At 40.6% G+C, this 15648-nt stretch overlaps 1 protein-coding gene across 3 annotated transcripts in view; it reads left to right on the top strand.

The window, feature by feature from the left end:
• LUZP1 (leucine zipper protein 1) overlaps positions 1 to 15648 on the top strand; it is an 85362-nt gene that overhangs the window by 61054 nt on the left and 8660 nt on the right. The window lies entirely within an intron of this gene.

Genomic DNA, 15648 nt, shown 5'->3' with positions numbered 1-15648 from the left:
TTTTGATTGATAACTAGTTCCTTTCCCTAGGGTTCTTTGTGCCAGTGTTTTATTGGTTGATGTTGACCAAGGCCATGGAGAGTACTAATGAAATAAAAGAAACTTGAGCCCTGGCTGGTGTGGCTCAGTGGATTGAACTCCAGCCTGAGGACCGAAGGGTCACTGGTTTGATTTTGGTCAGGGCACATGCCTGGGTTGTGAGCCAGGTTCCCTGTTGGGGGCGTGTGAGAGGCAGCTGGTCGATGTTTCTGTGGCTCATCTATGTCTCTCTCCCTCTCTTCTCCCTCCCTTACCTTCTCTCTAAAAAAAATAAGTCTTAAAAAAAAAAAAAAAGAAGTAAAGAAATTCCAAACAAGATGGGAGTCATTTAGAGAAAGGTTCTCCGGGAAGGCAGAGCAATGGGCAAACAGAGAAAGAGTCTGGGAACTGGGTCTCGGCATAGGGGTGATGGGGCACAGGGAAGGACCGTGTGTGAGACGGTGCACTCTTATCCTAATGCTGCTGGGAAATAGGCACAGCCAGCCTTAGTCTAGAGCTGCTCATGTGCCGCGGGAAACTTCTAGGCCAGTTCTTGCTCTGTTAATTGGTTCAGGATTTTTGTTGTGTTCCTTTCCCTGGAGCATTTTTCCTGCCTCAGGGAACTGGGTTATGAAATTAATTTCTGGTTGGCTGGAGTGGCAGCCAGTATTCATTTGTTCATTGATCTTTCTGGTGACACTTTAGTCTCTTTCCATTGGAGCACCAATGTTTTTAAATATACTTGGTGAATTGCGGGGAAGGGAGGAATAATCATTTTCATCAATAAACTTATTCCATATATCTATTATACATAGAATATTATGCCGTATACTGGGGCTTATGTTCTGATGATAAAGTTGACCATTGTACTACATGCCTAGCACAGTTCTTGGAAATAAGTATACAGCATTAAGCAAAATGGAAAAAGTCCTTGCTCCTCTCAAGGGTTATATTCTAATGGGAAGAACTAGATAAAAGTGAATAACTGTAAACAAACAAACAGAAAGGCACATGGATAAATAATGTATAATGTCCACTAGGTACATATGTGCTCAGAAGCACAAGACAGTGTTGGGGAGCTGAGAGATTGCTACTTTATGTAAGGTGATCAGAGAAGGCCTCGAATGAGGTGATATTTTAAGCCAACATCTGAAAGAAGTGAGGAATCCAGCCAGGGAGGCACCTGGGAGAAAGGCTGCCCCGGCAGAGAGAACAGCAAGTGGAAAAGCCCTGAGGTGTGGGTGTGGCCTGTCTCGTTCAAGGGCCCACGGGGAGGTCAGTGTGCTGGAGCGGGGTGGGAGGGAAAGGCAGCAGGAGGTAAGAGCAGAGAAGTAATGGGACCCAGATCCCATGGTGCTGTAGGGCCAGGGCGAGACCTTTGCAGTGCATTCTGAGGCGAGGTGGGGTCCACTGGAGAGTGGAGAACCAGAGGAATGACAGGTTGTGATTTACAGTGTGAAAGGCCTGCTCTGCTTGCTGTGGGAGAATAGACTGTGGCGCGTGGGGAAAGGCAGGCAGTGGGGGAAGTAGGGAGGGCGGTGTTCAGTCGTCCAGGAAGGGATGATGGTGGCTCAGACTAGGGCGCCAGTGGTAGGTAGCCAGAGAGTAACGAATTCTGGACGTATTTTAAAGGCAGAGTTGAATTCCAGTTCTCTTGTAGAGATGTTTGAGTTATGTGGAGTTAATGTCTAGGTCACATGGGTTGGAGGGTATCGTTGGAAACTTGACAGTGATTCCTGGTAAAATTCTTGAACTGTGTCTGTTTATTTGTTGCTTTCAGTTTTATGTCCCACATATGAATGAAGTCATATGGTTCTTGACTTTTTCCATCTGACTTCAGTTAGCACGATATTCTCAAGATCCATCCATGTTGTTGCAAGTGGCAATATTTCACTTTTTCTTAGGGCTGAGTAGTATTCCATTGTATATATGGACCACATCTTTGTCCAATCCTCCCTCAAAGGACGCTTCAGTTGTTTTCATATCCTGGCCACTGTGAGTAATGCTGCAGTGAACATAGGGGTACATATATTTCTATGGATAAATGTTTTCTGATTTTTCTGTTAGAAACCCAGGAAGGGGTTGCTGGGTCCTGTGATAATTCTATTCTTAAGTTTTTGAGGATTCACCAGACCGTTTTACATAGTGCTGCACCAGTTTACATTCTCACCAGCAGTCTCTTTTCTCCACGACCTCTCTAACACTTGTTATTGCCTGTCTTGTTGATAATAACAGGTGTGATGACATCTCATTGTACAGTAGTTGGCATTTGCATGTCCCTACCAGCCAGTGCAGTTGTGCATCTTTTCATACATCTGTTGGCCATTTGTATGTCTTCTTGGGAGACGTGTCTGTTCAGGTCCTCTGCCACCCCCCCCCCCCCTTTTTTTTTAAATCCTTACCCAACGACATTTTTTAAATTGCTTTTCAGAGAGAGAGGAAGGGAGATAGAAAAGCATTGATGTGAGACAGAAGCATTGATTTGTTGCCTCCCATATGCGCCCGGGCAGGGGATTGCATGTGCCTGGGCCAGGGACTGAACTGACAGCCTAGGCACGTGCCCTGACCAGGAATTGAGCCCGCAGACCCTTGGGTTGCAAGATGATGCTCCAGCCTAATTAGCCACGTTGCCCAGGCCTCCGCCCGCTTTTTAAATTGGATTGTTTGTTTATTTGTTGTTGAGTTGTATGAGTTCTTTATATATTTTCGATATTAATCCCTTATTGGAGGTGTTTGCAAATATCTTCTCCCTTTTAGTTGGTTGCCTTTTTGTTTTATTGATGGTTTCTTTTACAGTGCAAAAGCTTTTTAGTTTGATACAATCCCATTTGTTTGTTTTTTTCTTTTACTTCCCTTGCCTTTGAAGTCAAATTCATAAAATCCTCTCTTAAGACTGAGTTTAGTACTTACTTTTCTTCTATTAATTTATTGTTTCAGGTCTCATATTTAGGTCTTTGACCCATTTTGAGTTAATTTTTGTTTATGGTGATAAATAGCAGTCTAGTTTCATTCTTTGGCATGAATGAATTTTCCCAGCTCCATTTATTGAATAGGCTTTCTTTTCTCCATTGTATGTTTTTAGCTCCTTTGTTGAAAATTATTCGCCCATATACATGTGGTTTTATTTCCAGGCTCTCAGTTTTGTTCCATTGATCTGTGATTCTGTTTTTCTGCCAATATCATGCTGTTTTGATTATCGTTGCTTTGTAGTATAATTGGAAGTCAGGAGTTTGATGTCTCCAAACACCAGAAACTCATGAACACAGACAGTAGTGTGGTGGTTACCAAAGGGAAAAGGAGGGGCGTGGGGATGTAGTGAAGGGTAAGGGGGTCAAATACGTGCTGACTTTGGGTGGTGAGCACACAACGCAGTGCGCAGGTGATGCGTTATACAATTGTATGCTTGAAACCTATATAATTTTATTAACCGTTGTCACCCCAATAAATTTAATTAGAAAAACAAACTCTAAAACTGAGCAAAGGATGAGGACAGTGATCCCTAGGAGCCAACCTGTGTTCACTAAGTCATGCTGACAAGAACTCTTTTTTTTTCTTTAGGTTTTGCCATGATTTTACTTGAACAATAAAATCAGTATGTTTATTATAGGGATGTTAGAAAATAAAGAAAAACCCACACCATCCAGAGATCATTACCATATAGCACTTTGATGTATATCAGGGCAATTCATTTTTGAAAAGTTTCCTAGCCTGGAGGATCAGGAATATGCTATAAAGGAAATGTGTCTTAAGTACTAAAATTAGGTATTTAACATTTTCTGATGTGATCCCAAGACAAAGGATATTTTGGGCTGGCTTGCATGCAGGTATTGTACTTGTACCAATATCAGTGTTAATCTACACAGGCTGTTTTTTAGTGCCATTCTGGAGGGCTGTTCTTGGTTATAATTTGTTTAAATTTGAGCATCAATTTGGATGAAGATATTGAAAAGACATGCCTATCAGATTTATAAATAGTGAATGCTTGCTAAAAGGTGTAGAAAATATTTAGACAGTTGAAATGATTGATTGAAATTAACTTTCAAGTTGAAATGAAAAAAGCAGTAAATAAGTTTAAAAATACATGGCACTTAAGATGGACCAGGTACCTGGTCTAAGCACTTCATGTATTAACTCACTCCCACTCATGGTTACCCTTCAAGGTAGGTATTGAAACAGAGAAGTCAAGTAACTTATCCAAGGTTGTATAGCTCGTAAGTGGCAGTCAGGGTTTAAACTTTGGCTGTTTGGCTTCACACTCTGTAACCTTTAGTTGTAGCCCCATACTGCCTGCAAAAGAAATAAGAATTAAGCCCCATATTTAGTTATTAAAATTAATTAGATTTAATAGCAATTTATATGAAAAACACTCAGTATGAACCTACAAACTGGTAATAAGGCTGCAAGATTAGCTTATACAGCTTTGGACTGACTGAAACTGCATCAACTAGGTAACCAGGTCATCTTTCAAACCCACCCCCACCCCTTTACTCCGTTGCTGCTGTCTTATTAAGGCCCTTGTCCTGTCTCTTGTCTTGACTATGTCAGTAGTACCCTAGTTTATCCTGTTGTTGTTTCAAAAATGCAGTTCTGATGGTTACTCCCTTGCCTAAATCCCTTGTCTGAAACAGGTTGCAGATTTGCTTCTCATATCCACTTGTAGGCACGTAAGGGTTTTGAAGGGTCTATACAGTGGTGTTCTTATTTCCCTTAAAAAAATTTTTTTTAAAAAAATTAGTTGGCTACATTTTTCCCTCTTAGCCAGTGTCCTACCAGGCTGTCACTAACATTATTGGCTTTATCTCTTTGGCATTTTCATTTGCAACCTTTGGCATAAAGGCTAACTATCTTTCCTAGAATGTAGTGCCCAGATATGAAAACAATTTGCTAGGTGTAGTTTGGGCAGTACAGAATACAGTGAGACTGTTGCCTTCATTTATTTATCAAACATTTATAAAGTTATCACCTTGCCCCTCATCACACTGTCACTGTTCAGTGCCCAGGATGGAAAAATAAAGATGACGCAGTCCCTGCTGTCATAGCTTAGAGCCTATTAGGGGAGTACAAATATATAAGCAAGTATTATGGGTACAGTGATAGGAGTCTCTACAGACTTTAGGAAGGTCTATTTTTGTTGGGGGCGGGGCTGTTTGAAAAGGTTTAGCAGTAAAAGATACTCTCCATCAGAATGGGGCAGGGGAGGCTGGAAGAAAAAGGAGATTCCAGAAAGGTCAATTTTAAATTTGTTCCTCAAGCATTAACACGTTAGCCCCTGCACTTGCTGTGAGATTTCAAGGGCTTCCGTGTTGCACCCCGTCTACACTTCAGCCTTATCCTCTGCTTCTCCCCTGGTGCCTCTCACGTGAGTGCTGCTGAATTAAAGTTCCTCAGGTGCAACTCTGTTTTGTTTGCCCCTTCCCTCCCTCCTTTCCCTCTTCCCTCCTTCCCCCTTCCTTCCTATAAATAATTATTTTATACCCTTTATGTACCAGACCCTGTTCAGAGAGCTAGAGCGATAGCAGTATAACACAGCTATAAACACAAGAAACCATGTTCCTCACATGGATCTGACATGCTAGTAAAGAGTGAGACAGTAAACCAATGCACGGGTATCAGGTGGTTAAATGTGCTAAGGAGAAAAAAATAAGTAGGCTATCTTCCCTTAGAGCTGTCCAAAGGTGAAATGAGTTGCCTTGGAAGGAATGACTGTCCTTGTCACGAGGAGTGCTTACATAGAAGTTGAATGACTACTTCCTAGATAACTTCTTCATGGGGTGGGAGGTTGGATTCAGACGATCTCTAAGTTCATCCAACCTGGAGAATCTCTACATGGTGATTGGGCTCCTGACCCTGAGGTTTGTGTATATAAGATACATACATTTGTGATTCTGGGAAAGATCATTTAAGCCCAATAATTAAATAGAAATACTTAAGAAGTGGTAGTGAGATGTGGACAACAGCCTACGTTTTTTGTTTTTTTTTTAAGATTTTTATTTATTTTTAGAGTGAGAGGAAGGGAGGGAGAAACAGAGAGAAAAACATTGATGTGAGAAAGAGAGAGACATGATTGGTTGCTTCTCGCATATGCCCTGACCGGGGACCAAACCTGCAACCCAGGCATGAGCTCTCACTGGGAATCGAACCAGCTACCTTTTGCTTTGCTTTCTGAGTGACACCCAAACAACTGAGCCATTCCGGTCAGAACAAGAGCCTTAAGGGTTTTTTTTTTAAGTTTTTTTTAAAGGATTTTATTTATTTATTTTTAGAGAGAAGGGGAGGGAGGGAGAAAGAGAGGGAAACATCAGCGTGTGGTTGTGCCCTGACTGGGAATCATACCAACAACCCTTTGTTTCTCAGGCCAGCGCTCAGTCCACTGAGCCACACCAGCCAGGGCAAGCCTAAGGTTTTAAGACAGGTAATTAGAAGTAGTCAGTAGGAAGCTGCTTAAAAGTAGTTCCTCCATTTTCTTTTTTTCGGTTGGCCAAAAAGTTGGTTATGTTTTTTCCCTATGATGGCTCTTGTAGTGCTTAGCTGTCTTTAACTTCATTCAAAACAGTTTTGTTAGATTGTATTATGACGGCTGTCACATCAGCGTGCATTTAAAAAACATATCAAAATTGGTGAATTTTTGTGCAGCCATTTTAGTATGGAAGATGGAAGAAAATACACAATATTTTTGGTGTATTATGCTTTATTATTTCAAGAAAGGTAAAAATGCAACTGAAATGCAAAAAAAGATTCGTGCAGGGGTGCAGTGTATGGGGAAGGTGCTGGGACTGATCCAAAGAATCAAGTGGTTTGTGAAATTTCTTGGTACTATTGACATTTTTGCCAAATAATTCTTTGCTGTGAAGCTGAGCTGTCTTATGCGTTGGAAGATGTTTAGCAGCACCTCTGGCCTCTACCCACTGGAAGCCAATAGATAGCCGATAGACTCAAAATATCCAAATCAATAAAGTTACTGGTGAAAGTAAAAAAATGTGTCTTCTATTTTATGAAAAAATGTAATGGACTTTTTGGGTAAATTGTGATCCACAGGCCCACTGCCTGTTTTTGTAAGTAAAGTTAAGTTTAATTGAAACATGTCATTTACTTACAAATTGTGTATGGCTGCTTCACACCACGATGGCAGAGTTGAGAAGTTGGGACAGAGACCTTAAGTATTATAAAGCCTAAGATATTTACTGAAAAACAGCTTTTATGCTGTATATTTATATGAATACTATTAAACTTTAAAGTAAGTTTCCGACCTCCTACTTTAACCAAGTGGAACAGGAAGTGAATCGTGGCGGCTGTGTTGGAGGAGATAGGGTAGGGCAATTTTGATTAAGTTCTATTTCAGACCTTCTTGGCCCACGGCAAGAGAGCTAGCCTCCAAAATTCTGGACAGGGCCACTTGGAACTGGGTTCAAGAACTTGGGCGGAAAGGAGTCCTGAATGGGAGAGACAGTCGGTGCTGTATCTTTCTTGTGTGAACTGGAACTGAGCTACACTAGTGGGGGGGGGGGGTTGGGGAGAGTTGGCATAAAGGATGGGACTACCCTTCCTTCTTTTCACTTTCCTCTGATTTCTGAGGTTTACTATAAATAATTTCCTTCCCAGACCCCACCCTTCGGCACAATTCATCACGTCTTCTGAGCCATAAAATGTGCTAACCAAAACCAGCAGGGTAAAAGAAGAAGGATCCAAGGGGTTGGTACTATATTAGTTAAAATGGTCGGGGAGGCTTGTTTACTATTGTTTTATAATTGGTTCTATTTTTCTGATTCCTTAAAGGCAAGAGTTAGGTCTTAAGGATGTCTTTCTAACAGTTGGCAAAATGTTGAGTGCATCATAGATGTTCAATAGATTGTCTACTGAATAAACATTTTACCTGGGTAAACATAGTGAATAGGGAATGTGAGAGGTACTTTGTGGATGGCCCTGGCGGAAAGAAAGCATTTCTTTCTCTGGCTATATTTAGGGCCAAAGGGTCAGAGATAAGTGACACTCTATGAGGTCTGTCTGGAAAAAGTCTGGGCATTGTTAATATAATGAGAACTTTGCATGACATCGATGTAACCTGGCAGCCAAGGAGAGTGGACAGAATATGCATGTGTGGACGATGATGACTTCACTGTACTAATCAGTGGGAGAACAGTAGACACCATTGAGTGAGCATGTGTACTGTGTGGCTGTCGCATTCAAAATGACTGAGCAAGTAGAGCAATGAATCTGCATCAGTTTTGTGTTAAGCTTGAACATTTCTCCATGGAAACTATTCAGCTGAGTCAGAAGGCCACAGCTATGGGCAACTGGTGATGGCAGCTTCATCACGACAATATGCCCGCTCATGCATCATCTTTCGTGTAGAGATTTTTGGTGAAACATCAAATCACCCAGGTGACTCAGCCCCCCTACAGATCAGATTTGGTGCCCTGTGACTTCTGGCTTTTCCCAAAACTAAAATCACCTGTGAAAGGGAATAGATTTCAGACTGTGGAAGAGATTCAGGAAAATGAGAAATAAAATAAAGAGATTCGGGACAGCTGACAGCGACTGGGAGAACTGTGTGAGGTCCCCAGGTGCCTGCTGTGAAGGGGACTGAGGTGTCACTGTCCTATGTCCAGTGTTTCTTGTATGTTCTTCAATAAATGTCTTTCATATTACATGGCTGGATATTTCCTGGACAGACCCTGTAAACCCATTTTTTATCCATTTCCTTGTTTTCTCTGGGTAGGGCTTGATCTTAGCCAGTTGCTGTTTTTAGGATTCTGCCAGGTGAAATTTCCCTTAGGTATGCATAGGACTTTCAAAGTGCGTTGGCTGATTTTTTTTTTTTTTTTTTTTTTTTGCTGTGAGGTAGGTTGGATATTATTTTTTTCAGAGGAAGGAACTGATACATAGAGAAAGATCGGTGAGTTGGACCAAACAGGGTAGCATTTTAAAAACAATATGGACTTGAGAACTAGACCTGGGTTCACCATCCGGCTATCCTTAATAGTTGTGTGACCTTGGGCAAGTTCCAGCGCCTTATCCCATAAGGTTGTTGTGAAGGCTGAATAGAATAGCAGTAATATCCGCTACTGTTTGTTGTGACTTACGGGCAAGACATTCTGCTAAGTGCTTTACATGCCTGGGATTACCATATTGTCTTTGTATGGAAGAGGAAACCTCAGAGAATAATTTGTTTAAGAAAAAGTATGTGACATATCTGGGATCCCTAGAGAAAGCATGTACATTAAGTACTTAGTATATTGCCTGTAGTATAGTAGTGTTCGGTTTGTGATTGTCCTTTATACTTTATTGTTACTGGTCTGTATCACAGGGGAACAATTTTTAAGATAATTCTTGTTGAGTTCGATTTTTCAGCTGTTTTAGACTTAAATAGGCATGCTGACTTCAAAACTGCAATTAATTTTCTTCTATCACGTCAAGTTTTTTCTCTACAGCTTACCTTAATGTGACCACTCTAGGCTGGATCGAGCCTGGATCGAGGGAAGCAAACCTCCTATTGGCTGAGAGAAAACCTCCCTCGAGTGGGGAGGGGTGGGAGAATGACCTTGGAGATCAGCGACAGGTTTATACTTGTCTAGACTATTCAGTTACACATGAGACAGTGTGGTGAGAGGTTGTGTGCCACACTGTATAGTGAATTGTATTCCAAAGTGTAGTCCGAGTTCTTGTCCGTATACAAGGAGTTAGCAGAATTTATTTTTTTATTTACATATGTACTTATTTCCTTTCCTTCAGATCATGTCTGCTTCTGCTATTTCTCACTGTAAGTGCCTAAACAACCCTGATTCGTTTTTTTAAAAATTAATTAATTCATTCATTTGTTTGTTTTTTATTATTTATTTATTTTTAGAGAGAGGGGAAAGGAGAAAGAGGGAGAGAAACATCACTGTGTGGTTGCCTCTCACTCGCGCCCCCAACTGGGGACCTGACGTGCAATCCAGTTATGTGCCCTGACTGGGAATCGAACCAGCGACACCTGGTTCACAGGCCAGTGCTCAATCCACTGAGCGACAGCAGCCAGGGTTCTGATTCATTTTGTTATATCTGTGGCAGTTTCACCATTTCCAGTCAAAGGACAAACATCAGCACATTTGTCAGGCAAGCCGATTTTGCATATTTTAAAGTAAAACTTGATGATCAAGATAAGTCTTGGGTCCCTCACAAGGTGTGCAAGCAGTGTGTCGAGAATTTACAGATGTGTACGAAGGGAACACGTGATAAATTGCCATTTGGTATACCTATGGTTTGGTGAGAGCCCAGAGATCATTCAGCTGACTTTTACTTTTGTGTAGTGAAAACATCAGGATATAACAAGAAAAATAAATGTAAAATAGAGTATCCTAGTCTACCATCAGCTATATGCCCAGTGCCTCATTCAGCTGAAATCCCTGTGCCAGATTTCATTGAACTACCCTCTTTTGAAAAACAGGAGTATGGTGAAGAACTAAGTGACAGCAATGATAAAGATTTTGAAACTGCAGATGACTCAGTTCATAAGGGATTTGATCAGCATGAGTTGAATGATTTGGCACGAGATTTGGGACTATCCAAAAAGGCTTCAGAACTCCCAGCACCAAGACTGCACGAGAAAAACTTTCTTGAAAAAGAAGCGAAGGTATCCTACTTTCGCTCAAGAGAAAGTGCATTTCTGCAGTACTTTTGAAGTGACGGTGGCTTTGTGTATTGCCATAACATACGTGGTTTAATGGAGGAATTGGGAGTTCCAATCTAGAACGCAACTGAATGGCGACTGTTCATCGATAGCTCAAAGCGGAGCTTGAGGTGTGTCCTCCTCCACAATGGCAGTTAATTTGGTGCAGTTCCAACTGGCCATTCAGTTGGTTTTCGTGAAGAATATGAAGACACAAAGAGTCATCGATCTGTTGCAATATCACAAGCACAATTGGATCATCTGTGTTGACCTTAAAATGGTCTGCTTCCTTCTTGGTCAGCTACGCGGATATACCAAGTATCCCTGTTTTCTGTGTATGTGGGACAGAGCTCGTGAGAAGCATTGGGTGGAGTCAAACTGGCCTCCAAGATGTGACCTCAAACCTGGTGATCCAAACATGCTACATGAGCCACTTGTTGACAGAAAGACTATTCTGTTCCCACCTCTGCACGTAAAACTGGGTCTCATGAAGCAATTTGTTAAAGCTTTGCCAACTGAAGGAGACTATTTCAAGTATCTCATTTTGGCATTTCCTAGCCTGTCGTTTGAAAAGATAAAATACCTTAATATGTATGTTTGGTAGTAGAACTTTACTACTTGTATACAATTTGACTTACAGTAACAATATATAACCTTTATATGAATAAAATAACTAAATAAACAGTATATTCAGGTAATTTTTTTCTTTATTTTCCTTTGTACATTTTGAATGATTTTTGGGACAAAGGGAGGGTATCCTCTACCTTAAAAAGTTGACGTGATAGAGAAAAACTGGGGTCATTTTTGGGGTCAGATGCCAAAAGTTAGTCAAAAACAAATGTCAGATGTAACTCGATGATAATTGTGTTCCCCAGTGAATCAGAACTGTGTGGGAACACAATGGGGAAGAGTTCTAGACAGGGTCAGGAGACTCAGTTGCTGGAGAAATCACAGTGCTTACTTCTAAGTCTCGGTTCCTTAATTTTTAAAATAAAGAGATTGGGTCAAAATAGGTGGTTTTATTTTAAAAGCGGTGGAATTATTTCTTTACAGTCTTATGGGGGTAGGCCAATGTGTTAAGAAGCTAAAATCATTGTCTAACCACTATGCAGTATACCTGAAACTAATACAAAATAATATTCAATGTAAACTGTAACTGAAAAATAGAATTTAAAAAAGAAGAGGCTAAAATCAGTTGCTTTGGTTGACTAAGTACAGTTTAAAGAAGCTCTGCCTGCTCTCTTTCTCGTAGATGATCCCTGAGGGGGGTTTCTGTGAGCCTAGTTTGAAAACCAGTGTTTTGGCTCTGAAATCCCATTCTAAGGAGTAGAAGAAGATCTAGACATATTTTTTTCTTCTCCAACACTTGGTACAAGAACTAGAAGTAGACAACTAGAGATAGTGGTGGCGTTTTTTGTTCGTTTGTTTTTTGTTTGTTTGTTTTTTGGTATTTATGTCCCATTTCCTTGGCATAGACCTGAAAGCCAGACTGGGCATCGTCCAACAGGGAAAAGCACTGTGAACAAGACAGTGTGCAAGTGGCAGGGGGCTAGGAGTGAGGTCACTGAGAGCATCACCCCAGGTCCTGGTGGCAGTGCTGGCTGTGCTGCGCTTGCCCATTGTTTTCTCCCTTGTAATCCATGAGTAGCTTATTGACATTTTACATTTCTGTTAATGGTTAGTGCCAAAGGTCTGACCAGCCGTCCAGAAATTAGGGAGCTCATTCAGCCATTCATTCATCCAGTTTTAAGCATTAGTTATGTGCTAGGCTTCCCGGCGGTACTGAGAATGCAGTGGTGAATAAGAAACAAGTTGCAGAGACGCGTGGGTGGAGAAAACTTGTCGAGTGTGGAAAGTGCTGTGATGGGACCAATAGAGCAGACTTTAGGAACCAGAGAGGCCTGGGGTATTTTGGAAGGAGGTATTACAGAAGCTTCTAGGAGGAGGTATTGTCTAAGGTGGGATTTGAAGAAAGGAGGAAAAACCAGTCAAGCTGGTAAAGGCCCACAGGAAAGACAGCGCAAGGCTTGCAGGTCTGCAAGAGTAGAGCCAGGGCAGACTCTGGAGGTCAGGCTGAAGGGACAGGCCAGACCATGAAGGACTCACACGCTGGCTGGGGAGTGTGGGCTTCATTCTGAGAGCAGCAAGGATCGTGAAAGGATTTCGAGAAGTGTTGTGTGATAACGCTTTTTCTCTATATTTCCAATAAATATTTGCTGTATATTTACTGGATTTTCATTTCTTGTGATGTATTTGTTGGTTCATAGCTGTCGTGAACAGAACATGCTAAAATTGACAGTGAAAACCAAAGGAATAAAAAAACAATGTATTTCTTGGATTCTCCTAATAAAGAATTATAATTTGAGATGGGGCTGAATTAAAATTTAACACTTTCCTCTCTGAAAAAGGAATTTATGAAAACTGTAGTATAAATTAGTATAAATAAGATTTGTTGGGGGGAATGTTTCAGTTTGGGGTAAGTTGGTTTTGTTAAAAACAGCTTTATTGAGATATAATTTGTATATCATAAATGAGTTCATCTCTTTAAAGAGTACAGTTTAATGGCCTTCTAGCATATTTATGAAGATAAGCTGTTACAGCATGTGTTAGGAGCATCATATATCATTTGTCTTCCAGTAACTGCCGCCAGTATGGATCCTTTGTGTTTGCTCATTTAAAATTAGTCTGTGGTCTGTCCTTGGTTTAGTCTCCCACCACCTCCACCCTGTCTATAAATTGATAATTTTTTTTCTCACTGTAACACTAGACAAAAGTAAAAAAACCACACCTTTTTGTATGTGGCACTCACAGTAGGAAAAATGGATGGGAATGAGGGAAGGGGGGGTTCTGTCTTATAAAAATATGTAACTTTTTCCTCTCCAATTTTGAGAATGAGGAAAAGTAGAAGGGGAGACAAAAAGAAGCGAAGATGACAGAGAAAGCTGTACGCGGGGAGGCCGGGAGGCCGGGTGATGGAGTGGAATTAATCTGGGAGAGGCAGGGTAAGAGAGGCTGGGGGAAGGGGGCTCTGTTCAAGCCTTGGTGTTTAAGTGTTGAGCGTGGGCTCCCCCTTGTGGCTCGAGGCTTAAAGTGCAACCATTGGAAGGGATCTTGGGAGCTGAGGTAAGTGGCATTTGGCATCTCCTCTAATTCCACTTAAGGTTGTTCCTCTTTTGCCTTGGGTTGTCTTATGGAATCACTGTTGAGGCAGGTTTTCTCTCACCTTTCACCAATGGTGGCAGTTTTCTCTTATTGCTTGAATCTCTAGTTTTAGGTATAATCTTAGATTATTGATTGTAGATCTTTGTTCTTTTCTAATACCATTCAGTGCTGTAAGTTGTCTCTAAACATTGCGTTTGCTACACCCCACAAATCTGTTGTATTTTTTTAAAATTAGTTTATTTATTTATTTGTTTGTTTTTAGAGAGAGGGGAAAGGAGAAAGAGAGGGAGGGAAACATCACTGTGTGGTTGCCTCTCACTTGCGCCCCCAACTGGGGGCCTGACGTGCAATCTAGTCATGTGCCCTGACTGGGAATTGAACCAGCAACACTTGGCTGGCAGGCCGACGGTCAGTCCACTTAGCCACAGCAGCCAGGGCTTGTATTTTCGTTTTTATTTAGTTCAAAACATTTTTAAAGTTTCTTTGACTGATGTGTTTAGAAGTGTATTGTTTAATCTTCACGCATTTGGGGGATATCCACGCCGTTTTTTTGGTATTGATTTCTAGTTTAATTCCATTGTGGTCTGAGAGCATACAGTGTATGATTTCTATTCTTTTCAGCTTGTTAAGGTGTGTTAACAATGTGGTCTATGTTGGTGAATGTTTCATGTGAACTTGAAAAGAATATATTCTGCTGTTGTAGTATATGCATGTCCCTTACATATAGTTGACTGGTGGTTTTTTTCCCTCAGAAAGAGCATTTTTAATAGGCTAAATACTGGCTATCACTGAGTTTTTGTTTAAGGTACAACAGCAGCAGGGTTCAAATGTTAGTTGCAGTTCTTGGAAAGAAATAAAAATTTTAAAGTAATGAAATACAGAAAATGTGGGGGCCACATTTCATTATTTTGAGTACCATTGTTCTTGTGAAAAAAAAATTTTTTTTTCCCACCTTTTAAAATCCCAGAGTTAGGAACCATTTCCAAGGGTAAAAATACCCAATGCCACAACGTTTAACTTCTGAACAGAAGTGTGTGTGTGTGTGAGAAAAAAAGGCTGATGGTATTGTTGAGTTTACCTGTGTCCTTACTGATTTTCTGCCTCCTAGATTGGTCCATTTACGGTGGAAGGGTGTGGAACTTTCCAGCGGTAGCAGCGGATCCATCAGTTTCTCCTTGCAGTTCTGTCGGTTTCTGCCTTGTGTATTTCGTTGCTCTGTTTTAAGACGCATACATACAGGGTTGGGCAAAAGTAGGTTTATAGTTGTTCGAATGAAAAATACAATAATTAGTAAATAATAATACAAGAATAAACTCTGTGTTTCCTGTACTCAAAACTGTAAAATGACTTTTGCCCCACCCTGTATTAAGGACTATTGTATCTTCTTAGAGAACTGACCCCTTTAGGTAATGCGCTGATAACTTTCCTTGCTCTGAAGTCTGCTGTCTGAAATTAATGGAGCTGCTTTCCAGCTTTCTTTTGATTACTGTTAACATGGGACAGCTTTTAATCTATATGTCTATTAAAATTTTAAATGGGTTTTTGGTAGACAACATATAACTGGGTCTTAATTTTTGATTCAGTGACAATCTCTGTCTTTAATTGATATGGCTGTTGATGTTTAAAGTGATTATATAGTTGGATTAATACTTATCATACTTGTTACTATTTAATTTGTTGCCTTTGTTTTCTGTCTTCTATTTCTGGCTTTGGTGGCTTGAATTGAGCGTTTTATCTAGTTGAATTTTCTCTCCTTTCTTAGTATATCAATTAAACATTCTTTAAAAGTATATTTTATTGATTATGTTGTTACAGTAGACCCA

Source organism: Furipterus horrens, unplaced genomic scaffold (genome assembly GCF_987537825.1).
Source record: "Furipterus horrens unplaced genomic scaffold, mFurHor1.1.pri manual_scaffold_3, whole genome shotgun sequence".
Classification (NCBI taxonomy): Eukaryota; Metazoa; Chordata; class Mammalia; order Chiroptera; family Furipteridae; genus Furipterus; species Furipterus horrens.
Note: the sequence above shows the minus strand (reverse complement) of the source record. Positions and strands in the feature narration are given on the sequence as shown.